Source organism: Sylvia atricapilla, chromosome 8, assembly GCF_009819655.1.
Source record: "Sylvia atricapilla isolate bSylAtr1 chromosome 8, bSylAtr1.pri, whole genome shotgun sequence".
NCBI lineage: Eukaryota > Metazoa > Chordata > Aves > Passeriformes > Sylviidae > Sylvia > Sylvia atricapilla.
This window is the reverse complement of record NC_089147.1, coordinates 28,297,983-28,323,167: the sequence shown is the minus strand read 5'-3', so window position 1 is coordinate 28,323,167 and position 25,185 is coordinate 28,297,983. Positions and strand designations below refer to the sequence as shown.

General features: G+C 40.4%; 1 long non-coding RNA gene across 1 annotated transcript in view; it reads left to right on the top strand.

Moving 5' to 3' along the window:
• The window catches only part of LOC136364558 (uncharacterized), a 165,687-nt gene extending 140,942 nt beyond the window's left edge, over positions 1-24,745 (top strand). The window contains exon 3 of the long non-coding RNA XR_010744179.1: positions 24,645-24,745. This is a non-coding gene — a long non-coding RNA (uncharacterized lncRNA). The remainder of the gene's footprint in view (positions 1-24,644) is intronic.
• Positions 24,746-25,185: the final 440 nt, after the last annotated feature.

Below are 25,185 nucleotides of genomic sequence, written 5' to 3'. Positions count from 1 at the left end.
CATCTGTGAAATCTCACAAGCTGATGTTGATTATTAACTCTCACTTATTTGTGGGTGTCTGTAGGGCTGCTAAATATATGATGCACTGCTTTATTTGCTTCTGAAAAGGGGAAGCAAAATGGATGGACTAGAGAAATAGAATAAGGATCCTTTAGGCAATTCTTTTTCTGCATCCCAGGAAGGAGCTGAGAGCTCGTGGGTTCTGATCCAGATCAGCAGGGTGCTACAACACAGAAATAATACCTTTTGTTTTGAATGAGAAAATGTGTTGTATAAGTCAAATTAGAATTCTGCACTGATCACATTTTAAACCTTTTAATTTACATTTGTAAGGTGATCCAGCTCAAGAGACATTTGACAACAAAAAAAATCAGCCTTTTTGAGCATATACTTCGTTAGCTTCTTAATAGATCTTTTTTTTTTTTTCTTTTCAGAGCTGAAATAAATAAAAGATGGGGAAAAAAATCAATATGTAAACAGGTGGAGAAATTTATTGGCTGAGAGTGTGGGCAGAACTAATTTAGATAAGGCTGTGCTTCTGCAGTAATCCAAGGTTTCAAAATAACCTTCTTTGCAAATGTTTGACCTTATGAGTAATCCACAGTTGATGAAGGTGTATCAGAAAAGTTTGCTTCCCTTCTGGTTCTTATTGATTAACTAAAAACCTAGGTATTATTTGTTTTAATCTAATTGCCTTGGTTTGGTTTTGTTTTTGTTTGTTTGGGGGGTTTTCTGTTGATTTGTTTTTTTTAATTTTGCATTGAAATATTGTAATTGCCTAGAAGATTGCAGCGTGTACCTTCTACACCTGGCTTCAGAGAGAGCTTTGAGGAGAGCAGAATCTGCTTTTCCATGTGCTTACAAGAAATACACCTTGAAACCATTCATTCTGCTCTCCTCTGGACTCCTGAAGAGCCTGAGACACCTGAATAAACTACTTCTCCTGTGCCAGTTGTTACCCTAAATGCTCTTCTGGAACAGGATACCAATTCTTTGACTAGTATCCCATTCAGAGGTTTTATTTGGAATTATGGAGAAGAAAGCATTCTTATCCCCATGGTTTCAACTTTATGAAAGTTCAGTAGTGAAGACTCTTTTACTCTTTTTTTTTTTTTTTTTTTTTAATGAACAGTTCATTAAAAGAACTTAAGAGTGTCATCCTTTATAAACAATTTTTCCATCTGAAGATAGAACTTTAGGCAGGGCTCTATTTCAGCCAAAGGCAGGTTTGTTAAAGCCTTCATAGTGGGACTGTAAAGAAGATCTGTGCTAAAACCTGTGCTAGAACTGTGTGCTGTTGGACCCTGGGCTCTGTTTGGGCTCAAAATCTCCAATTCTGTGGGGCTCTCAGCTGAAACACATCTGCCTTTCCCAACAGATCAGTCTGCAGTGCAATAAACACAGCATTTCCCACTGGTCTGTCAGGGAGGGACAGCAGCAGAGGTAAATGCAGGAATTAGTTCTGTGATGGCTCCAAAGAGCACTGTAGCTAGTGGGAGCAGCTGGGCTCTTGTTCTGTCTGGTGTATTCAACAAGTTTGGCACTGCAAAGTGTGTCTCTGATCAGGAGGCAGCTGCTACTTTTTGCAGCTTTGTCAGCTGCATTTCTCACCAGCCTTGCAGTATTCTGCAGCTCACTGTTTTGCGTGTGGTATCCCTGCAGCTGAGTGAGAGGAAAAAATGGTGAGGAGATCCATCTCCACACACCCATGCACACTGCTTGAAGGGGCAGCTCTTACAGTCTGGCTGATCCGTAGTGATTTTATCCTGAGACAGGTAGCAGGGTGTTTTCAGTATCTTTTGCAGCAAATTGGAGACATCAGGAAGGTGACTGAATGGATAATACAGAATTTAGCTAGGTTGGGAAAGACCTTTGAGATCATCAAGTCCAACCTGTTCATGGCCTGGCCAGAAAGATGTGCAGAATTCCTCATTCCAAGGAGTGTACAGGCTTTGAATTGCCATTGTAAACATTCACCATGTATTCTAGCCATGGTTCTAAACCTTCCAGATTGTGTGGAATAAAGGAATTGTTCTGGTGGAGCTGATGAAGGAATTTGTATGAATGCAAGCTGGTGCTTTGGAAGCTTTCAACAGCTCAACTCCTTTTCCTTCTGCTTCCAGGAGAGGTCAGGGAGTTAACCTGTACAGAAGACATGCTAATTGCTGCTCATTCTCATGAAACAATTAAATCTGACAATCCACCTGTTAAATCTTTTCAGATTGGAGTAAAAAAGCAACAACAACAATCAATGACTCCACTGAAATCATTACACCTTTAATGACTCATTACGGGCCCAGGGTAGCAGATTTTCAGTGTCCCACCCACAAAGATCCTGGGTTCTGCGAGAAGTATAAGGACAAATAAGGCAAGAATGTTGCTTTAGTAGGGCTTGCTCCCTAGACTAGCATCTCTAGGATTTTATTACTTATTTGTCTGAGTGGTTATGCAAACTTTATGAAACTTTAGCATTTAAAACTCAAGCAAAAATGAGTAATATTTAATTGGTGTCTTTTTCCATACCATACTGGGCCTGTCACCACTGGTTTTAAATAAATGACTAGACTAGCAAAAATCTTAAATTTTCTCACATCCTCTGCTGCCTCATTATAAAGACATTTCAGACAAGAATACTGTAATTTTTTTTTCAAGTCATTTTATTTCCTCAGATAGTAACAAACACTGGAGGGGGAGAGGCTTTTTGGCTGAACCTGTCAGCCATGTATGGAAGAACATGAATTTTGACTTACCAACAGAGTCATCAGCTCTCTCAAAACTTAAGTTCTGGCTTGGGTAATATACACTTATTATTTCAGACCACTGACTGGCAGTATATTATCAGAAGAGGAGAGGAGCTTGAGATCTGTTTCCCTTCACACACTGGCAATAAAAAAATCACTGCTTTTTTTATGTTCTTTCACACTTCTCGAAACAAAAATTTCTCTCGCAGATGTTTTGTTCAGAGCTTGGCTTGATGGGAAAAGACATACATGGGGAACACATGAATCAGCATTTTCACCTTCAGCCTTGGTTACTGCCACATGCTGGGGAGAGTCTTGGCCAGAAGGTGAGGGGCTTTACCTCCAGACAGTCACAAAAGTGTGACTCTCTGTGACTGAGCATTTTCCTCTGGTTCTATTACGAGGAATTTCTGCAGCTTTGTTTTCACTCCTGTGCATCTGTGTGATGAGAGACAATCCAGCAGGGGTGAAAGCAGCACTGGACAGCAAGGGTTCAATGAATTCAGCCTTCAGGATTCCCTGCTGGAACCTGGGCACTGAGAAGGGAGTGTGAGGAGCACACCATCCACTGCTTCCTGTAGAGATGGAGTCTTACACCTCTCTCCCATAGCTATAAGCCCAAAATGAATAATTTCCTAGAGCCGTGCTGTCAGTGTCAGTCATGGGAATGGAATTATTTCCTGCAGGAACGGTGGGAGCTCAGCTCGCTGTGGCAAACTCCAGTTCAGTGGTCCCTCAGCAGCAGAGCATTGCCATAGGCATCACTGGATGTGGGAGCTCAGCTAAGTTCCCACAAAGGCTGTTAGGATTATCAATCTTGTAAAGGTCATAAATCCCAGCCTGGGATAGCTGTGAGAATGCCAGTCCCAGATTTTGCTTGAATACCTGTTTAGAAAGGGAAAGGTTGGTGCTGATTTGAGGGCCTCTGTGTGGCTGGCCCCATGAAGATGGTGAAGTGTTGTGAAGAGAGGGCAGTCAGCCATGCCAGGGATTCACCGCTGGCCACTGACCTGAGGGGTTCCTTGTTGCTGCAATTTTTTGGCATCTCATCCATGTTGACATCCAACGTTGTAAAATCTCAGTCTGGGAGAAGGTCACTGCATATTACCCTGCCAATGCCAAATATTGTTTGTGCTACTTTAGAAAGTCGCTGTAATGGGTACAGAGAGCAGGGCTGTGGAGCCTGGGCACCACTTTTCTCCTGCCTTCTGGACAAAAGCTGGCTACCTCTGCCTGGGAATATCAGCAATTCCATAAAGTTCCAATCTGGGCTTTGGTTTCTTTCATTAAATCCCAGTATTAACATTTGCTATTCATCATGGGGAGTTGCAAAAAGGAATTAAACACTAAGAACTTGAGTATCTGAATTTGCATAGGCAGAGCTGTTGATCTCATTCTCTGTCCTTTCCTAACTACAATCCTGAGTCAGGGTCTTTCTGAACTGATTGAATTCCATATGTTATTTCAAAGCGTTTCTTTGTCTTTAGCATCTCGGAGATGTAAAATCATGGTTTCCCCTTTAAGAAAATCCTCAATTTCTCATTTCTTATTGTATTCATGTTCTAATTAAGTGTTTTTAGATTAAAAAAGCAGAAATTTTACAGTGACAGAACTGGAAACATTTGAATCTATATTACCTAAATATTTTACTTCAAGACACAAAGTTTTTCTTTTCCTTGAAATCATAAGTACTACATTGATAATCCCTCATTTTCAAATTCACCAATTTCCTGTTGGTAGATTAATTTTTATCATCAGTGTCTGGCCAGTTCAATCAACTGTTCTTGTAGAACATGTTTCTGTGTATTTGTTAGTGAGGAAAACAAAAAGATCATCCCAAACCACACATTAAATAATCTATCAGAAATCTCAGGAGGCTAAAAAAGTCACCCATATTACAGAAATAAAATTCCATAATAGAGCTTCTTCTCCCCTCAAACTCAATACAATTTATTTAATAGGGTATCCTGTTGCAAATAATTTAAATACATTGAAAATAAATATTAGATTTATATAAACAAACTGGTTGGATAACCTGAAGGGACAGTGAGCTGAAATAATCTTATCACAGGCTCAATTTAGACTTTGTTTTGGTTTACTTTAGAAGATATATGTTTTTAAGTTATGCTATATTAGGGATTTCTTTGCACATCATTCAACATTAAAATATAAAACAAACGTGCAAGGTAATGTCTTATTTAAATATTCATAGGTGGCTGACTCTGTGTGTACTTTCAGAGCTATGTTGTATTTCTAAGGAGGCGAAAAATAATTTGTTATTAGTGCATATTCTTATAATCTAAATCTCACCCCAGAACAGGAAGTTTTGGCAACACAAAGTCTGTCTTGCACACTCTGCCAGGGAAAGAATTGTCAGGAGATACTTGCTTCTTCTCTATTGTGTGTTCTTAACCTGATGAAAGGCAAGGTGACCACTTTCTCCTAATTAGAATTTCATGGTTTCAAGAAGTCAACAGGAGTCTCAGATATGTCTTCTGGTGGTCTCCATGCTTTCCAAAAATGAAAGTTTTTGGAAACTTTAGTTTCCAAAACTAAGTACATAAAGTAAATCAAGAGGAATTGATGTAGTACATAAACTAAATCAGGAGAAACTGGTCTGTCTCTTTATCCCATTCCTGAAATGAAAATGGCAACCCATATGCTGCTTCAAGATCAGCAGAAAGTAATGATTATTGTGTATCATATTTTTTTATTTCTGAAAAGAAAAATAATTGCATTTGGGTTGTTTTTTTGGGGGGCATGTATACCAGCAGCAAAACAACTCTTCTCTCAAGGAGAATTTCATATTTTTGAAGATGAAGGACTAAGGGCTGAGATATATCTTATTTCTTCACTTCAGAGTCAAAAAACATACCAGAAGAACTTGGAAAATTACAACATATTCAATGTTTGATCCATTCTGTTCTCAGCCTTAAAAAGAAATGATTAAAAATTCATTTTGAAGTTAGCTTTGCATGTATCCTGTAGATACAAGCCTGCTTGACAGAGTGGGTTCAGATTTGTAGACATCTTTGTACATGTAAGAATAAATAAACAAGAGGGCTAAGAATAGATGAGAAAGTGCAAACCCGTTTGTTGGGGTTTGCTGACAAACTCTCAGGAGTGACATGTAATACGTTGGACCTGATGCAAATTTGCCATGGGGAGGTGGCTTTAAATATTCAACGTGATGGAATGGGGCAGTTTTTCTCACTAGAGATTAACACAGATAACACGGTTTACTTCGCCTCTGTACCTTCCTTAGATAAGTTACTTCTGAATTTTACTGCCTCAAATACTCATAAGACGAAACCTAGAATAAGCCATAACCTCTGGTAGCTGGCTAATGATCCATTCTTATACCTTTACGTGCTACTTGCAGCGCTCTTGTGGAAATGGAAATGCATGGGTTGATCCTTTTTAGCAGAAAGTGGGTGGCAGAGGCTTGGTCAGTCCTGAAAACGTTTTGTCAGGGAAGGAATTGACAGTCAGACACAGAAATCCTGCCCTTTGCCAGTGTGTTGACTGCAAAGTGAGAACACTCTGATAGTGCTGCACTTTGGAGGAGCTGCTGCAGTTCAGAGAACTGACTCAACGTTGGTTTTGAGGACTTCATGTTCTCAATTAATGGAAAAATGCCATAATTAGCAGATTTAGCAGGAGAAAAGCAATATTAACTTGAGAATGCTTTCAAGTAGCCCATTTATTTATTGTACTTAAAAGACATCATTAAACTCCTTCATAAAGTAGGAGAATGTGCCCCATCAGAAACTTAATATTATTAATATTAATATCAATATTATTCTATTACAAAACAAAGTTTGGCCATAGCATTTTCTTTCTTGTTTTGTTTTTTTTTTTTTTTTTCCTGTGAACTCTTTTCTGTGTAACGATGAGGATTATTTGGGAGGGCAGAGGCTCCTCCTTCAGATCAATGTGATGTAAAGTCAGTGTCACTCCAAACCCAATGAAAAGTGACTCAGGGTTGATGGAGAATTGCCAGTCCCATCTGGTGGTGACACTTATTCCCTGAGTGAAGTCTTAGCTGGCTGTATGTGATTTTGTTTGGGACATACTGTCTGTAATTGAGACAGAAATGACAGCATAGATGTGAGAGCATCTTCATACCCTCCTTGCTGCTCTCTGCATCTCAGACACTTTCCTTCAGCACATTTTGCTTTTCTCCTTATTCCTAAATGCAGATTTGAGTGTAGCTAAGGATGTGTTCCTCCTGTGTTAGGATAAGAACAGAATCACTGAAACAGTCCAGAATGTAGGGGCAAAACTGAATTACGGCAATTCACCCAGTACTTCACCCTTTAACTTGTAGGACCTTTCTGACACAGAAGCCTCATATTCTTTCATTTCCCTTCTTTCACAAGCTGATGGGCTTGGCTGTTTCAGAGAGCAGAAATTAGGATGCAGGAATGGCCTGTGGCCTCACAGAGGGAATGCTGGTGTGCTGCTGTGTTTGGGAGCTGGAATATCAGCTAAGTGTTGCTTCAAAAAGCAAAGACAGTGAGTGAGGAAGGAGGGAAAATAAAATTAGATCTTATACACACCTAGGATTTAATATTTGTTTGAAAATCCGAAAAGGTGACTCAGGTCTAAAGGCCCTATCCCTGGGCAACACTACTAGAAGGCAAAGCACGTGAAACAAAAAAGCAGTGAAGGTTAATTGGCAAGTATTTGATATATGAGATTCTGGTTTTGTTGTCAAAATAGCTTGACAGCTACAACAGCCACTGTTGCTCCCTGGTTTAGTTTCAGCTCTCTGGAGGAAAAGTTTTAGGGAGAAAATGCCAAGGTGGTAGAAGTTTCAATATATAAAGGAAAAAACGAATGGGGGACACAGGGTTATTTAACATGAGCTGACAGAGCTAACATGGCATGTGAAATCCACATTTCAGTACCTGTCCTGAAGCCTCTGGTTCCTATCAAGAATGTATCTAAGACCTAATTTTTGTCTAGACAAACAGTGAAGACCAGCAGCTGTGATTTCTCTAACAGTTCATGCTACTCCATTGCATTATTCATGTTTTCCTGACACATGAAACATTTGGTGTCAAGTCCAGAACTTCTTTCAACTTAAAAAAAAATAAAAATATTTAGAATGAGAGGGAGAGAGAGAGAAAGACAAGGAAAGGACAACAGGTCTTATGCAGAACTGCCATTAGTTGTGTTGGTATAACTGGCAATATGACTAGGGATCTTGAATTCCTTACAGAAATAAAACCAGAGCAGTTTACTTTTTGCTTCTTTGTTCTCCTTCTGCCTCTATGTTGTTTGGCATCTTAGGGTGTTGCTGAAGAATGAAGGATGTCCTTGAATTTTCATTCTTGGCCATTAGGTTAAAATTCCTCTGGATGGGGGTATTTTTCACTACACTGGGTCTTCGGCTCCCAGCATCACCCTGGCAGCATTGTTTTGTGCCACATTTCTGATGTTCTCCAGCTTACTGCCTTTACACAATGCTTTGGCACACTCTTTATTTTTCTTTCTTCCTGACAAACCTTCCAACTCCCCTTTCTCTGTAGGCTTCAAAATTTAAGGCTGTTTATTGCGACATATGTGATACCTCTGCGTGCCTGCCCGAACAACTGGGCTCTTGAATATTTATCATTAATTTGGGTACTTGGTTCTTGCCTGCTGATCAGCTGTCAAATCAAAATTCTCACTTTACAGTGCATGTCTTTGAGTTGATGCTGGTAGTCATGCATTTTAAGGAAATGCTTTAGTGCCTTGATTTTATTGTCCAGGACTTTTTTTATTTTGGTGGTGAAAATGTCATTCTGGGAGTAAGAGAGACCAAAACGTCCCAACACTGCTCAAAACATTGAGCAGTGCTGGTGGAAGTGTCCTCACATGAGTTCAGCCTCTCTGCTCCTTCCAAATCTGAGGAGATCACTTTGACACAGGGCATTAAGCAGTTTCCTGTGGTGGTTTCTCAGTTCTTCGTCTCTGGTGAAACTGCAAATAGAGGTGAGAATTCTGTCAGCTGTGATTGTGTTTTGGAAGCTACACACACTCCTTTTTTTAGGAAATTGTGCAATTTCTTTACAGTTTTCTTTTAAGAGTAGCTCACTTTCTCCACCCCATCTTAGTGACTTTTATGAAAACCGATTAGTGATACAGTCTAATTAAGTATTTTTTCTTTCTGGCAAAAAAAGAGATATTTTTTTCAGTGGAAGATCTTTTAAAAAAATCAAAATCAAATATTAGCTTTCTGAACTATTTTGCTAAGGTCTGAATTGCCACCAGAGAAGGCAAAAGGAAGGTGTCCATGTTTTAGTAATGAAATTTTTTGTCATCTTTTTGCTATCAAAACTGGACTGTGAGGTTTGGGGTCTTTTGATCATTCAACCCTTCCTTACTTTCTTCAGTATCTTTTGTCAATTTATTGTCAAAGTACTTGGTGCCCACCAGAATATAGTGTCTACTTGTTGCTAAGTAGAAAAAAAAAATTAGAAAAATTATGGGCCACTCTTTCTTCCTCTTCTCTTCCTTTCTTCTGTCTTGTTCTTTTCTACTGCATCTGCTTGGAATTTTATTTTATCATCTTCATTTTATTCCCAGGCTCAATTTTCCCAGAAAACTGGGGTAAGGCTCAGTCTCTGACCAATGTTGTGAAAAGACATCTGTGTTGTAGTGAGAGTGGGGACACAATCCTTTGCTCATGTTAACCAGTTTGTGGTAGTGCAGTGCTTTGAAATTTGCAGGAAAGGTGGCAGAGTTTTTGATTTAGGGATTAGCCCTTGTTGGATTCATGTTGTTAAATCAGGTGAAGTCCACAGACCTCCTATTACATGTGACTAATCTAGCCCAGGTTGTCAGCCTGTCCTGTGCATGCATGGACAAGGAAAGAGAAGAAACAAGATGCAAAGGATTTTTGTGTCTCTTCTGTTGGGATTATGGTTGAAAGCTTCCTCCTAATATTATTGCCAGAATATTGTGTCTTCAGAGCTGAGGCTGCTTGGCATGCTGCAGAAGCACTATGCTTTAAAGAAGAATGACTCCATAATTTAAAATTCAAAATGGACAATATATTAACTGAACTATTTAATTTAACATGAAATTTTGAAGAAATATAGAATTGTAACTCATGCCGGTACTTCTCTGCAATTTATCATGCGTTGTGGGTCTGAGAAGCTGAGGCTTGCTTGGTCTCTTGTCTTTCCTTCTGTTGTAGCTTCTCTACCTTCTCTTTTGGATTATTTTTCCTTTTTTTTTTTTTTTTTTTTTTTTTTTTTTTTTTTTTTTTTTTTTTAACAGGTCTGCACAGACAGCTTGTGAATTGAAGGGTTGAGCAGCCTAAAAACAGGACCTCCAACATCTGCAGTTATAGCTGAAGGACAAATCAGCTCTTATTGGAGACTGGAGGGAGCAGGCACCACCATGCTGAGCACAGACTCGAAATGTAGGAGTATCCTCAAAAAAAGCAATTGGATAGCTTCCTGAATTCCCATTTCTGCTCTTTGAGCCTACTGTGTCACATTAAGAGCCTTTCTCCTCCATCAGTTCATTGCCATGAGAACAAATGATCTGTCACACACTGAGCACCCTGGGCTAAATCCTGCCTTTAGATGTCTGAAATTTTGTTTGTGTCAATAGAAGTTTCATCCACTTGCACATCAATGCTTTTTTTGTGCCTGTGGGGTGGCATTTGCTTAACATTATGGATTCAGTAGGTGGAAGATGGGAGGAGCTTTAATTTTTGAGGGGAAGTCACAAATTAGTCACCTGAAAATGGGATATAGTTTCTACTTCTTATGTTTAAATCACCACATGAATTAAATTTAAAAAAAAAAATTCCCCAATCAAATTTCTGAACCCCTCTCTATATAAATGGATGGTTTCTATGGCAGTAAATTAGGTCAGATTTATTGCCCAATTTATTTTGTGTTGCACATGCTTTTTAAAAACCCATGATGTTGCAGCTTTTTGTATCTGTCACAGTGAAATGTATTAAATGCGGTATTGAGCATCAGAGGTGGCTATAGGTGATTAGAGTTGGACCTTATTGAATCCAATCAAATGTTTTTGTTGACTTCATTAGAGATTTTCTTTTTTAATGTTAGACATAGAAATTAACTGTTGCTATTTCATTATCATATTTTATGCTTCACTGCTAACACTGAAAATAAAAGGATCTATATCTACTTCCTAGAGTAAGCCTTTGATAGAAAGTCAAATTCTTCACAAGCATTAACTCTGTAAAAATATATTGTCTTTGCAACAAAGTAAAATCCCACTATCTAGACCACATAAAATAAAATCTACTATTACAGCACTTAAAGAAAAAAATAATCAACTTTTCGGAAGGCTAATGGAGTTCCTGATATGAAAGAATTGTACTTGAGAAATAATAGATATCATGAAAAAGTAAATCAGCTTTAGCAGAAGTAGCAGTTAGTGAAAGATCAAGGGGGCTGGGGAAGACGTCGGTGAGAAATTTGTTGTGACAATGCTGTAAGAAGATGTTTTCATTAGTACTGTGTTTCCTCCTTCCCCTGGCTGCCAGAGCGTGGTGGTTTTGTGTCTGGAAATGAAAACAAACCTTAACATGATGGATCAAAGCTTGGAGAGAATATTTCTATTTGCTTTTGGGTTTTTTTTAGTTTATTTGGCTGAAAATGTCACCTACTGCAGTCTGAGAAAGTAAACACCCCTGCACCAGACCCTGGCAGCAGACTTGTGACAAGGACGCTGAATGTGCTCAACCAACACCAAGATGATCTGTAATACAAAGGTCAAAATAAAACTTTACAGGGTAAATAGGAAGGATGACAAGTGCAGCTATTTCAGAAACTTTTAGAGTGACTCAAAGCCTGCTGACTAAAATCAGTGGGAGCCAAGATTGGGGCATCAAAGAAATGTGAAGGAAAAGTTTGTTTCTAGAGGTTCTTTTGCTCATCATGCTATTACTTCTATTTTTCTTCCTCCTTTGTAGGTAGGGTAGGACTTTGTTTGTTTTCTAAAGATCTTTTGTTCCTATTACTTAGTTCTCCTCTTAAAAAGCAACAAAGTGAGAACTGAATTGCTTCCATCCCACTGGATTGAAAGAAAATATTATCTGGTTACCCTAGACTTTGAGATAAAAAGGTTTAGTATCGTTTCCATTTTAAACGTAAAAAGCTTATTAAAGCTGGGAAGGAAATTGCAAACAGAAAATATTAGCAAATCCTGTTCAATAACAAGCATATCCCCCAACATTAATTTTTTTCAAAAAAAAAAAGAAAGCTGAACAAATCTAATGAATTAATTGATAGCGTTAGTTACATCAATATATTTTAGGGATAAACTGCCAAGAAAAAAATTAATCGAGAAACAAACATTGCAATATTTATGCAACTATCCTTGGTATTAAAAACAAAAGGACAAACCTCAGAAAATGTGTGATGAATAATGCAGTTATTTCTAAATGGAATTAGTTGTTATTTTAAGTTCTCCGTGTCACATCACAATAGTTTTTTAGGATGTGAAGTGGCAGGAAAGACTGGGAGGCCAGTCTCTCCCAGTGAGTGCCTGTCTGCTCCTCGTGCACTTTGTAAAGGTAGCAGGAGTTTCATCTGGGAAGTCCTCACATAAACAGCCCTGGAGTTTTTTAGATCTGGATTGGTTTGAATCTACGATTTTGAAATTTTGGGGAAAATAGAGGTCAGAGAGGGTTAGACATCTTAAACCAGACACTCAAAATAAAAGCAACGTGTCCGAAATTAGGGAAAAGAAACATTTTCTGCCCATCTTGGCCAGTATTCCAAGTATGTACTTGAAGGACTTGGCAGTATTTTAAGTATCCATTAACACACTTCTCTTTTGGAATTACTGCCACTAAAAGGCTTCAGACTCAAGGGATATATTCGGTGCACAGCTGCAGAAACTGACACCAGGGCCACCACCTGAGCTTTTCTCTCAGTGGCAGCACAGAGGTCAGCCTGTCACTGACCTTGGTGGCCTTGTAAAGACTCACCTCCAGTCTTTAAACAGGACATTGTAGCTGAGCTGTGGCAAACAGCACAGGATGGCTAAAGCCACCTGTGTCTCCCTACAGTGACACAAGCGGCTCTTTCCCTGTCTTCTTTGTCACTATCTGCTCCCTTTCACTGCACACGGGAGGGAAAAGGAGAGAGGAGCCCTGGGTTACACAGAGAGTTTACAGAGAGGCCTGGGGACTGTCAGGTTTGCACACTGAACCCAATGTCTTCAGTATGGTGGCCATCAAATCAGTCTCAGGGTTCTTAGCTCCAGGGCACAAACATGGTTATTTATGCTGTGGAGGAGGCTGTGTCACAGGAGCCAGGTGTGTAATGTTTCTGGAAATCAATGGTGACCTTTTGTAAGGTAGCCATTGACAGTAGCCCTAGAATAGATGAATCTGTGGGATGTTCTTTCTTTGCAAAGAGTGAGACATGCAGGTACATGGAAATTTTACATCCTAATTTCTCCCTATCAGCCTGTATTTTCTGAACCAACATCCAATTTTCAAGATGTTTTCTGTTTTTTTCTCTGACCATACTTTCTAGTAATCAGGTCTAGTAATCAGCTAAATACCTTATGATTTATTTGAGTGGTATCAAAAGACATACTCATTTTCAAAAAGCTTGGAAAAGGGTCAGCTGATTTCCATGGTACAACCTGCCCTGGTTTGCATGGGGAGAACAGGCATTCAGGAGCAATTTGTAGAAGTTAAGAACTCTCAAACTGCCAAAATGACTTTCAGAGTTCACAGTCTGAGTCTGCTTCCTTTTTTGGAATTTCCTGGCATCCCCAGGTATTCCTTTGGAATGTGTAGTATTCCATGAGCTGGAGCACCTTTCTCACCCATTTTCTGTCTCTGATGTGTCTCATTGATTCCACCCCCCAAGAAGAGGGTGTGCTCTCCAGAACTGCACACATGCACAGGATGTACGCCCCACACAGCACATAGCCAAGGTTTTAGCTGTAGCTGTAGATTTTCATCCCAGGGTGAAAGGCTAAGTTAAGTTTCCCGAAGAACTTGCAACACATTTGGATGATGTCACTGCTATTTTTCTTCCTGCATTCAGGGGCTCCGAATTGCCATAACTTGTTCTAACATTAGCAACTCTTCAAATTTCTCTTCTCTGTGCCGTAAGTTCCAACACATTAATCACTCTTCTCCTAGATATGCTAGGGGAAGAAGAACATGCTTTCATTTTATTTGTTCTTTCTGACATATGTAAAAAGTGTGCTTGTGGTTTTGTTTTTCTTTTTTTTTCAAGGAAAGAAACCTTTTAGGTTTCATTCTTTTCTCTTATAGAAACCAGCAATGTCAAGTAAGGTCTTCCCTTTTTATGCTGATGTAGGTGCCTCATGATAAAAGTAAGATATGACTCATACATATGTTACGGCAGAAACATCTCTACACAGATAGGCTCAGGTAAAAGCACTCACTGGAAGCTTCTCTTGTATGACGTGGGACGCAGTGTGTGTGTCCTGACTGAAAAACTGGCCAAAAACTGCTGTGAGTGGGTCTTGTACAGGGCTTTTTGGACTTTTAGTTTCTAGAGAAGCTCTGGCTCTGATTGCCCTGCAGGGCTGTAGGAGAAGGGAGTACAGGTGCCCTTGCCCCTGACAAGTAACAGCTGTTAGTTACCTAATACAGCCTGGCCCTGATGAGTGACAGCTGTGGCCAGTAAAGGTAAATGTGATAAAGGGGACTGGGTTGGCTGGCCTTGGATGGTCATCATGGAGGAGGAACCCTGAGGAAGAGGGAAGGAGAGGATTATGAAGAAGAAGGCTCCTGAGGAAAGAGGATCACTGCTGTGAGGTCAGTGTGGGTGTGCAGTCAGAGGCTGTTGCTGGAACCTGCAGTCACCGTCTGGCTGGGGAAAAGCTGCAGTCAGAGTCTGCAAACCGATCCCCGCGGTCCCAGACCGATCCCCACAGTCCCAGACTGATCCCTGCAGTCCCAGTTTAGCAGGAAATAAGCAGCAGTCAGAGGCTGCAAGGGAATCCTCCAGCAGGAGCTGCTGCAGCCAGAGTCAGTGAGTGGTTGGGGTCAGGGTGGCTGAGCTGTAAAGAGGAACAAACCAGGACCCTTTCCGTGCTGTGATAAACAAGAAGTCTGTGTCTGGGCTTGTTTCTACCCTCTAACAGGAGGGCTGCTGCAACACAGGGCCACTCCAGCATCCACACCACAGCCATATGACAAGAGATCCCACCTAAACAGCTGCATCTGGTATGTAGGGTCTTACAGAGAGCAGAGATGTGGCATAAATGTACCCAACTAGAGGAGCTGGAAAGGGAGGAGTTCAATGTCTGAGAGCACTGCGGTAGTTTAGAAACTCTGTGCAGCCCCTTCAGACTGCTTACGAGGGAATGACGAGCTCAGAAAAAGTTGACTATCACCAATTTGACAGAATTTGTTTTTGACAGACCATTTTGTAGTTTTAATTCCTCCAGAGACTCTTTTAATAGCCTAAAATAGCTCAGTTATGATTTTATTTATGCCTGTAGCAAGCAAGGGATTAGGGTATTGATGCTGATTTCCAGAGCAGTAATTGAACATCAGGGTCATCCCTGAAAAGTTCTGTCCATGGGTAGATGGTTAGGTGCAACTCTAGACTTGTTCTGTATCATTTTATCGTGGTACAGTGATTAGAGATGCATCATAAAATATAACCCTCCAGGCTACTCATGCTAAAAGTGACTAAATAGTAATCATATCATTTTTCTCTCTGTGCATACCTAATGGGAACAGAGTACAAGTAATTATTGTACAAGAGGAAAAACATCTGTTGTGAATATGATATAGGAAAGATAAGTAGCTGAACTGTGTATCTGCGAGTGTTTCCAAGAACAATAAATGTACTATATGTATTCGAGCTTGAAATGTGTTGCTGTGGTAGATACATTAATTACTAAAGTAGCAGCACATGAGTGAAAAAAAGGCTTAAAAGTCTTTCTGATATCGTGGGAGGAGGCAGTGTGGAGTGGAGTCTTTCTAAAGCAAATACGTGCCTGGATGTTTTTGCTGGCACAAATTGAGATTTTTTCTGGGCTGTTACAGCTCTTTCCTCTGTGTCTGCCCGATGCATGAGGGACTGGGAGGCAGGAGAACAGGGATAACATCTTCATACCAGCCCATACCTCAATCAATTTTTTTCCCTTTGTTTCCCTACCCCCTGGTCAGTGGGCTGTCTCCCATCCAGCACTGAGCATTGTTCCCAAGGAAGTGCCCAATCTCTCATCTGACAGCAAGCAAAGCTGTTCTCTGTCACTGAGCTCTGCTGCATATGCATATTGAAGACATTTATGAGCTTTTTTTTTTCTTCTTATGAACCTCACAGTGACCACGCTCTTTGAAAAAGAAATCTGTCACCTGAGTGTGTGAGCAGACAAGTTTCCTGACTCCAGAGGCATTAGAAACTATTACTAGAGGAAAAAATAATCTGTCAGTATCTAGTTCCCTGGAAGCCTCATGGTCAGCTCAGGTGTTTAGAGAAAACAGCTGTAATAGGAAACTGCAAATGGACACGTAAATGGTCGTTAGAAATAACTCAGATGCCCCTGCAGAGCTCGTAAGCCTTTGCACAGATGTTCTGAGCTGAGAACTTGGTGCCAGAGGTACAATTTTCTCCCAAATTAAAATCGGCGTCAGACCTCCTCTTGAATGGCAATATTAGAAGGAAATGTCAGTAAGATTTAGCTCAGCCGTTGCTTCAGATTTAAAAGACAGTTGGAGCAGCAGTGTAGGAACCTCTGTGGGGCAGCAGCAGAGCATTTTCTCAGTTGTTCACCTTTCCATCACATGCAGTTTAAATTTCTTCTTTTGAGCAATGCTAAGATGTAAAAAGGCGCAAATGCCACACGAAATGTTTGCTTTATGTAATTCTGAGATCAGTGGAAGAAAAAAAAATTGCTAAGGGAAAATCCATGAAGAAAATCTATTTTGTAGTCACAGAATTAAAACAATAGATCTAGAAAGATATTTCAGATCAAAAATAGTTTTATAACTTATGTAAAAACATGTATACACACATAGTGTGTGTCTGATGCCAGGTACAGTAGTGGTGCCCAGCTTTTGTGGATGCAGAGGTGGTGTCCAAAATGTAAAATGACATTCAAAGAAATAAGTTTTGGAAAGGCATAAAGGATGGCCTCACTTCTCTGGCTCTGAAACATAATGATGAGTGTGTAATTGTGAATGAATAATTTGCATTTTTATAGTTTATCACTGCTGGATGGATATGCAGAAACAAGATGGCCTACAGCATGGGTTGCTTTTACTGTTCAGTAACAATGTTATCCACAGCAGGAAAGCATCAGCATGCCTCATAGAATCCTGGACCCTCACCTCTTCATCAATAACCACAAAACAACAAACCTACCTATGATCAAAAGTCTTCCAATAATCAATGTTAACTTCTATAACATTTCTAAAATGGAAGTGTTTAAAATAAATTGGGGGGGAAATCAAAATTTTATGGAAACAGGTTCCACAAACAACCAAATATTAAAACAGAGGGGAAGAGAAAAGATGAAGAAAGAAGAGAAAAGGAGAAAGAGAAAATAATGTTTTTTGCAATTTTTCTTAAAGCCTTGCCATTTCAGCCTATCACATGCCATTCTTCCTTAGCCATATGTCTCAGGTATTTCCATATGAAGTTGAGTTCTTATAAAGATGCTCAGTATTTGTTCAACGATTATTCCCCATAAATACTGCCACTGTTGTGGTTCTGTGAACCTTCCATCCAGGTGGTTTATGCATACTATACTGTACTTTTATTAAAGGAAAGAGCTGCAAGCAAAGCTCGGAAGAGACCTTGTTCATGCACAGTGCAAGAGAAGGAATAGAAAGTCAATTAGCTAGCTGTAAAATTCTCAAAGAAAGCAATTTTAGGGGATAAATCCAGAATTGAAAGACTGGAGAGGAAGCACACTGGGACTGGGTGATTAAAATTTATCAGGGAGGCTAGAGACCAGCAGTTATTTTCCATGAACATACACCATCACCTCCCTAATCCACTCAACTCTAATAACTACAGCTATAAAAGGACTGTTAATGGGGGGCTGGTCGAACCAGCTGGAAGAAACTTGGCCAGACCCCAAAGATTCTTGCTGCAGCACCCTCTCCATCAAAGTTTGTGACAGGGAAGCAGTAGCATAGCTGAATATTGTGGTAGTAGTTGGTTCTGGTGGCTGTGTTACCTTTAATGCTTGGTTAGAAGTGCCCCTTCAGTGGTAGAAAACCAGCAGTGGTGGATGTTCATCTGGAGAAAGAGAGCTGATATTTCACACTCTAGAGGAAGAATAAATAGCTGGTCTTATTTCATTTTTTCCTTGTGAGAGATAATACTGGATCATTCCTACCACTGAAGGAGGTGAGGATATTAGATATGTGCTGTAACAGATTACGCTTCTTTTTCCTTCTTCCAGTTTTCTCTGGGGAAACAAATGTGAAGCTTGCATTTTCACTTACTCTGCTGTTGGCCTCAGTCGTATTTAGGCATTGCTTGGTTATTTTGTTTCTTTTAAGATAAATTTCACTTTTCCTGTCTCTAGTGTCTTGATGTATTTTTCCCAATAAGTGTCTGTCTGAATGAGCTAATAGTGAGAGTCACAGATGGACAGGCTGCACTTTGGAGTTGGCAGATGGGGACTTGAGACAGGAGGATCAATCTTTCAGGCCGTGGGTTACTGGGGAGAGTTATTAGGGGGTCTCTGAAGTCAGCACACACGGCTCTGTACCTGAGGAGTGGAGGGATCAAAGGACACCTTTGGTGGAACTGAGAGGTGTGTCCAGCCGCCTGGGCCACTGCTGTGGGCTGTGTGGGATGGCACAGAGCAGGCTGGCCCACGGGGGCAAAGCTGCTCCGGTCACACCCATGCAAAACAAGCCTTGGAGTCTGAAAGCACCAGGGAACAGAGCCAGGAACGTAAGGACCTGGGAGACGGAGACATGCTGCTTTCAAACACGCTCTGTCAATTCCTGCCTATTCACATTTATGCTTTCTTCCTTCTTGTGTGCAAGGAAAATATCCTATAAACAGGCAGAATGGCATTTAAATGTCACCACTTGCTGTCCTTTTGACTTGAAAGGAAAATGAGAAGAAGGATTAGTTATACCGGGGCTAGAGGTGGGAGTCCTTTGCCTTTCCCTTCCTCCTCAGTGTCAGCAGCAGAGCCCGGAGGGAGCTGTGGCTCAGGCTGAGGTGTGTCTGTTCCACCTGCAGACGTGGTCCTTGGTGACACTGCTGTCCCAGGAAAGCCTGCAGGTAAGCAGGAGACCAGTTTACTGGTCTGGCTCTTTTAATTCTGCTTCCCACCAATGCCTAGTGGCAGGGCTCAGGAAATGTTATTTTTACCAAAGCTGAGGATTTTGTGCATGTTATTGAACAGGCAGGAGTCGACATCCAAAAAAGAAATTAAATAATTTACCCTCAAGCTTTGCAGAAGTCAGCCAACATGCAAAACCTCATGTTTTCAGAGCACACGAGGATATGACTCTGCTCTTTAACAGTGTTTTATATGTCCCTTACAAACTGCCACTTTCAGAAACATCATATATGTTCCCTGGTAGTTGTAACCAAGCAGTTTTATAACCTTCTTTTAGGAAGACAGAAGACTAGGAGTCACTTGTACAGATTTTAGTTTTTCTTTTCCATGAATAAGTCATGGCAATACAAGAGGATATGATGGGAATGCTTTTAACAGAGCTGTGTCTCTTCTACAGCATTGTTATAAAATGAGGGAAGTCAGAAAATACCTACTTAGTATATGCATCAGTGTGATAATCTTGCTTGTTTCCCACATGATGGTCTCTTGTGATGTTTCAATTTAAAAAAATGCTAAGTAGGAAGATTTTTCTTCTGAAGTTTTAAAAAATAATTTGTATAGTCTCAAGTCTTCCACTGTGAACATATTTTGTGGACTGAACTGCATTTCCCTCCCTGCCTGTTCAGCTCCAATTTCCCCCAACAGCAGCATGATCCATGGGCATACACAGAGGTTGGGCTTTTCTATCTTTTCCTTGAAAGCATCAGTATTGACAGGCACATGCCTGTAAAAAACAGGGATCTCGTATTTCTTAAGCTGTGTCAAATCCTTTTCAGGCAGTTCTTAGTGACTTTCTTAGGGCACAGAAAAGCAAAGGGAAAAGTTTATCTCAGTGCAGTGACCACTCCTGTTTTTGAGTCTCACAGTGAGTGTTGGTGCTTTGTTTGTCTTCCACAATAAGAGGCAGAGGGTTGGGGTTTTTTGATGTTTTTCCCTACCACATAATGAAACCCTTTAATTGATAAAAAGGGGAAATCAGTAGGAATTGAACTGAAAGAAAGAGATAGATATATAAGGCTAAATTACATTCTTCATTTTGTTTCTGCATTGGAGTTTGGTCAGACTTTGGCCTGAGCAGAAGAAATGCCCAGGAAGCTTGGACATGGACAGACACCATGCTGTCTCTCTGCCATCTCTTGAGGGATGTGCCCCTCTGCAGGCTGAGATCAATATGAATGTATTTAATAAGTATTGTTTGTTGTTTCTAAAACACAGAACACAATGGGTCCTGCCAGGGATCTGTAGCCCATGATCAGAGAGAAATTTCTTTATTTTTATTAGTCAAACATTATTTCAGTATCAGTTGAATATGTGCAGCTTGTTAAAAAAAAAAAAAATCATGTTCTAAAAGTAGATTAATTTTAAACGGTTATCCCTTCCAAATCCTTTTGCTACCCTTGAGAATTAGGGTTATCCTTCTAAGGATAAAAAAATAGCAAAGACTCATGCCTGTGAAACATCCAAAAGAGAAATTAGTGGAAATGGATTTACTGACTTCATTTCATTGATGAAAGCTGCTTTTGTGGGTAGCAGTTGTCTCAGCCCCTTGCTAGAGATTGGTATGTTGTGTCCTGCTGACCAGGGTGCAGCTGTGGAGCCCTGGGACTCCTAAAGACCTCACCAGATCTTTGGTTTTGGCACAAGAAATGAATCTGTTATTTCTATACAACTTCATTAAATTATAATGATTCAAACTCACTCTGGTTCCTATGTGTAGACTTAAATTTATCATTTTGATATAGGTCAATTTTGAAGTTGCTGGAATCTTCAAATATCACATTTTTAGTTTCTGTTTTTTAAAGGTTCACAGTACTAAGCCTCATTATTTAGTCTTGGAAGGTTGCATTGTCAAAAATAGAGGGTGAGCTGAGATTTGAAGAAAAATCCAGATGAGTGCAATCTTGAGAGACAAAGTGCGGAAGAGTCTATGAGTATTTTTGTGTCTCTTCACACATCTTACAGAAGTTAATAGAAAGGTACTGCCATTGTCACCCACTTAACACAAGTGTTTTCCAAAGATAAGGAAAGACTCTGGTAGTCTCAGGAAGTTTTTTTCAGGCTAATGCCTATTTCCTTCAAGTGTGCATTGGTGCGGGAGCCTGGCTGCAGAGTAAGGACTGCCACCTAGAAATGTCAGGTTACTGTAAAAAAGAAGGTTTTTTTCAATGTGTATTTGTGCCATATGTCTTTAAAAAAAAAAAACAAAACAACAACAACAAAAACAATAACTTTAATAATGGGCTTTTCATTCTCAATAATTCAAACATTTAATGTCCTATAAAATTTTTGTTTCCTTTTTAATAGTATAAACGACATAACGTGCACCATCTAAGGGAAAATATTTTTTACTCTCATATATTCAGGAACACACTTTAAAATGTTTTCAAGCACACTTTTCAGGGAAATATGAATTGTTCAGAATATTAATTTTCCTGATTACAACTCAGAACCCATCTAAGCCCTTAAAGGGAGGGGAAGGTACATAGAGAAAATGTTGCACTCTGTAGTGAACATTAAATCAGACTAAGTGTTTTCAAGTGTTTCTGTTTGTATTGGCTTCCTCGAATCTGAGGCCACATTAATCATTCCAACTTTTTTAGGATGGTCCTAATGTTAGATTGCACCACGCTTAAAGGAAGGAAATAAATTTCTAATAAGCCGCCTCTGAATAAGGACTGAGAGCAAAATGCCTGCCCACTTGAATGAGGGCTGGTCCCAGCTCAGAGCTGGGTGTGGTGTTTTCTGAGGATGGGAAATGGCTTCAGCAGAGACACCTTCCTCATCACTCCTGCATGAACTTCATGCTCTACAGGGGTTGGCATAGTTTTCAAAAGCTTTCTGAACCAGTGACCTGTGCTGTGTTCATCACCTGGAAACAGCCACAAGTCACACAGGTGGTTTCCTTTTGCTGTTATTTTGGGGTTTATTTATAGGATTTGTTGCTCGCTGTACAAACAAGGGGTGTTGTTTGAGCTACCAGTGGGGGAAAGGCAGACAACTCGAAGGTGCACACTTAGTTCCAAGTGCTTTTTGCTGCAGACAGTGACATTAAAAGTTGCATGTGCCCTTTTTCAAAGTTGACAACATACAACTAAAGGGTTTCATATGGAAACCGAACTGAAGTTCTTTTGATGTCTGTTCAGGATTTCCACTGGTGCCAGGTAAAATTGTGTCTGTCCCCCATCTAAAGCAAAGTAGGCTGCACAGGCTAAAAAATAACTCTACTTTTTGTAAAGGAAGGCCAATTTCTGAAAACTCTGGGCGTTTCCACCCGTAATTTCCTTCTATATCTTTTGGCACAGTGCACTTGATTCTTCGTTAAACAAAATATCCTTTCTTCATTAGTGCTCGTGATTGACTAGAGAAGCCATCAGTGTGTGAACCTGGGCTTGGGTGATGATCAGCAGGAGGGTAATGAATCAGCTTGGGCTTTACATCTGTGGGATAAACCACGAGCTCCAGCTGAATATAAATAGTGTGGTGTTGTGTTTTATAGCATTCGACCAAAACCCTGTGCTTAAGAAAGAAAGAGATTTTACTAATCTCCAAAAAGTGGGTATGGGAAAACTTAATGTCACTTTGCTTTCAACAAAGTCTGAGAACTATTTTCACCAGATAAGTTTTGTAAAACCCTTTCTTGGTTCATGATCTTTTTCACTTCTAAATATGAATGCTATTTAAAGCTTTTTTAATATGGTGAGAAAGCATTTGCTTTTTCTCCTAGACTTCATAAGGGAATAGTGTAAAAACAAACCCAAATCAAATCTTTATATATTCATAAAAGCTAGATTAAATTAAAGCTTCAAAAGTTTCGAGTTCTGCTCAGAAATTCTGATTTTATTTACATTGCCTCTTTGTCACCTTGGAAACATTACTCTATGCAGAATAGCACCGTGGAAATGTGGGTCCCAACTGCAGCTTGTAAATTTCTCCTTTGCAAAACATCTCCCAGAACTTGCAAATGTAGAGGGTAACTTTACCTCTGAGTGTTTCAGTATTTTTTCCCCAACTTTGGTGTTTACATTTGTTAACATTTCTTGGTAACACAAGGGAAAAAATGACTGTGGAATGTACATGTACATCTTGCTCCACAGTCACCTTCCTGTAATATAGCAAAAAACCTTTCCCCATAAGGCAGCAAACTACACTACATGAGCAGTACAGGCTCCTGTTGCTGATGCTGAAGTATTAGGTCTTTCCTGCGACACTGATGTAAGGGAATAGAGAGAGATACACATTTCTGCAAAGCAATAATTCAGCCCAGAATTTTAATATAAAGAACACCAAGGCAGTGTCCTGTTATCTGAATTTTAATGACTGTATCTTTTTTATCCTGTCAGTTGTAGCAAGGATGTGAGAGGTTTCATGAAACATTAATGGCTCTAACTGCAGTCTTCTCCATCTCCTTTTTTCTGTCTTTTTTTGTTCTCCTGATGTGATGTAAAATATGAATTTGTGCAGTGGAACTGCTCTCTGCACAGGGCTGTATTGCTTGCTTGATCTTGCAGACTGTGGTTCCTGTTTGGGCTGGGAGCTTCCACACAGGCTGCCTAGGGAGAGGGAAAGGGCTGGAGGTGCACAGAGAGGAAGATCTTGCTGATGACAGACCATAAACAATTTTAAATACAGTCTGTATTTTAGGGATTTTCAAATAAAGTGCCAGCTGGATGTTCTGCAGTAGCCTTAGTCTCATCTGTAGATTGCTGGTTGCTGGCTGGATGAAAAGGCAAAAAATAGCCACAGGGAATGTCAGATGCTCTCCCCTGCTCAACTCCTGAGAAACAGCACTGAGAAAGGGATAGAGAGGGACTAAATTCCAGCAGTTTTCAGGGCTCATTGGGTGAAAGAACTCACCAGAGGATGTGGGGTAGCTGTACATGCCAGGCACTGCATGGGCTAAGTCCTGGAGGATAATCCATTCCTCCAACAGCCAGTCTCTCAAACCTAAAACCCCTGCAAGGTGGTGGTGCCATCTGACTGAGCACTCATTATAACTTCCAGGGGAGCACTGTAGGACAATACATAATTCCAAGCCAAGTGAAGAAACCTGGAGACAAACAAGCATAGCTTAACACAGGCCCAGAGGCCAAGCAGGTTTGGAATCCAGTGTGTGAGGTGCTGCAAAAAGCAAATTCAGCACTCTGATCCACAGGATGCATAATAGGAAGTGTTCCTGTTTATTCAGAGGAAGCCTGTTAGAACCATAAATATGCACTGTGTGATGCCATGATTTAGTGACTACAATGTAACAACAGCAGATGTAAGCCCTGATGTGTTTGTTTTCTTCCTAAGACAGTATGACAGTGGTGTGTTCAGTGAGAGGGTGTCACCACACCACTGTAACATGCATGTGTAGTGCTCTCTGCCATTCTCTGGGACTGGGACATTTGCTAGCAAACGTTCTGCCCTCCATAAAGCTGAGAAACAAACCCAGAAGGCTTTGGAGAGCAACACTCCAACAGTGACTGCCAGGCTCTGTGCCTCCGTGCTCTCCTCACCTCCCCATCCCTTAGGCAGCTCCACGAGTTGGGAATAGCCTGACCTACAGTTTCCCTCTTGTTGTCTCTGGAAAATAGATGGCAAAGATATGGTTTTCTCTTCCAGGGGCTGGAGAGCAGTTTCCTTCCCTCTGTTGGTGTTTGTGTCTGTCTGGAGACCCTGGATGAATTGGGGATATCAGAGATACACAGAATGAGGCAGAGGCCTTCCACTGTAAGTACATTTAAAATCAAGCAGAGGTTTATGCCGAAAGGTGAACAGACAAAGCATTAGCAGCTTGTTTTGTTTTTCAAAAAGCATTCTTTCAGCTCTCTGTGATTTTCTGCACTGGGAGCCATGAGGAAGGTTGGAAAGGTGCACTGGGTGTACCATGGACTGTGTGTATCAGGTCTGTGAGAGGCAGGTTGGGATTTGGTACAGTGCATAAAGCAACATTGAGTAACAGCACTGAGTTTGGTTAGCATGGGCACGCTGAACAGCTGGAGAAACAAATGGTGTGGCAGTGTAGTGTGCTGTTTAGCCATGGACCAGTGGAGGCTGCTGCCATCCGCAGAGCCAAACTGATAAACGCAGGTGTTAACAGGTCTGATGCATATTTAGATTTCATCCATTAGAATGATCTATTTTGGAATGAGCTTGCAAATGA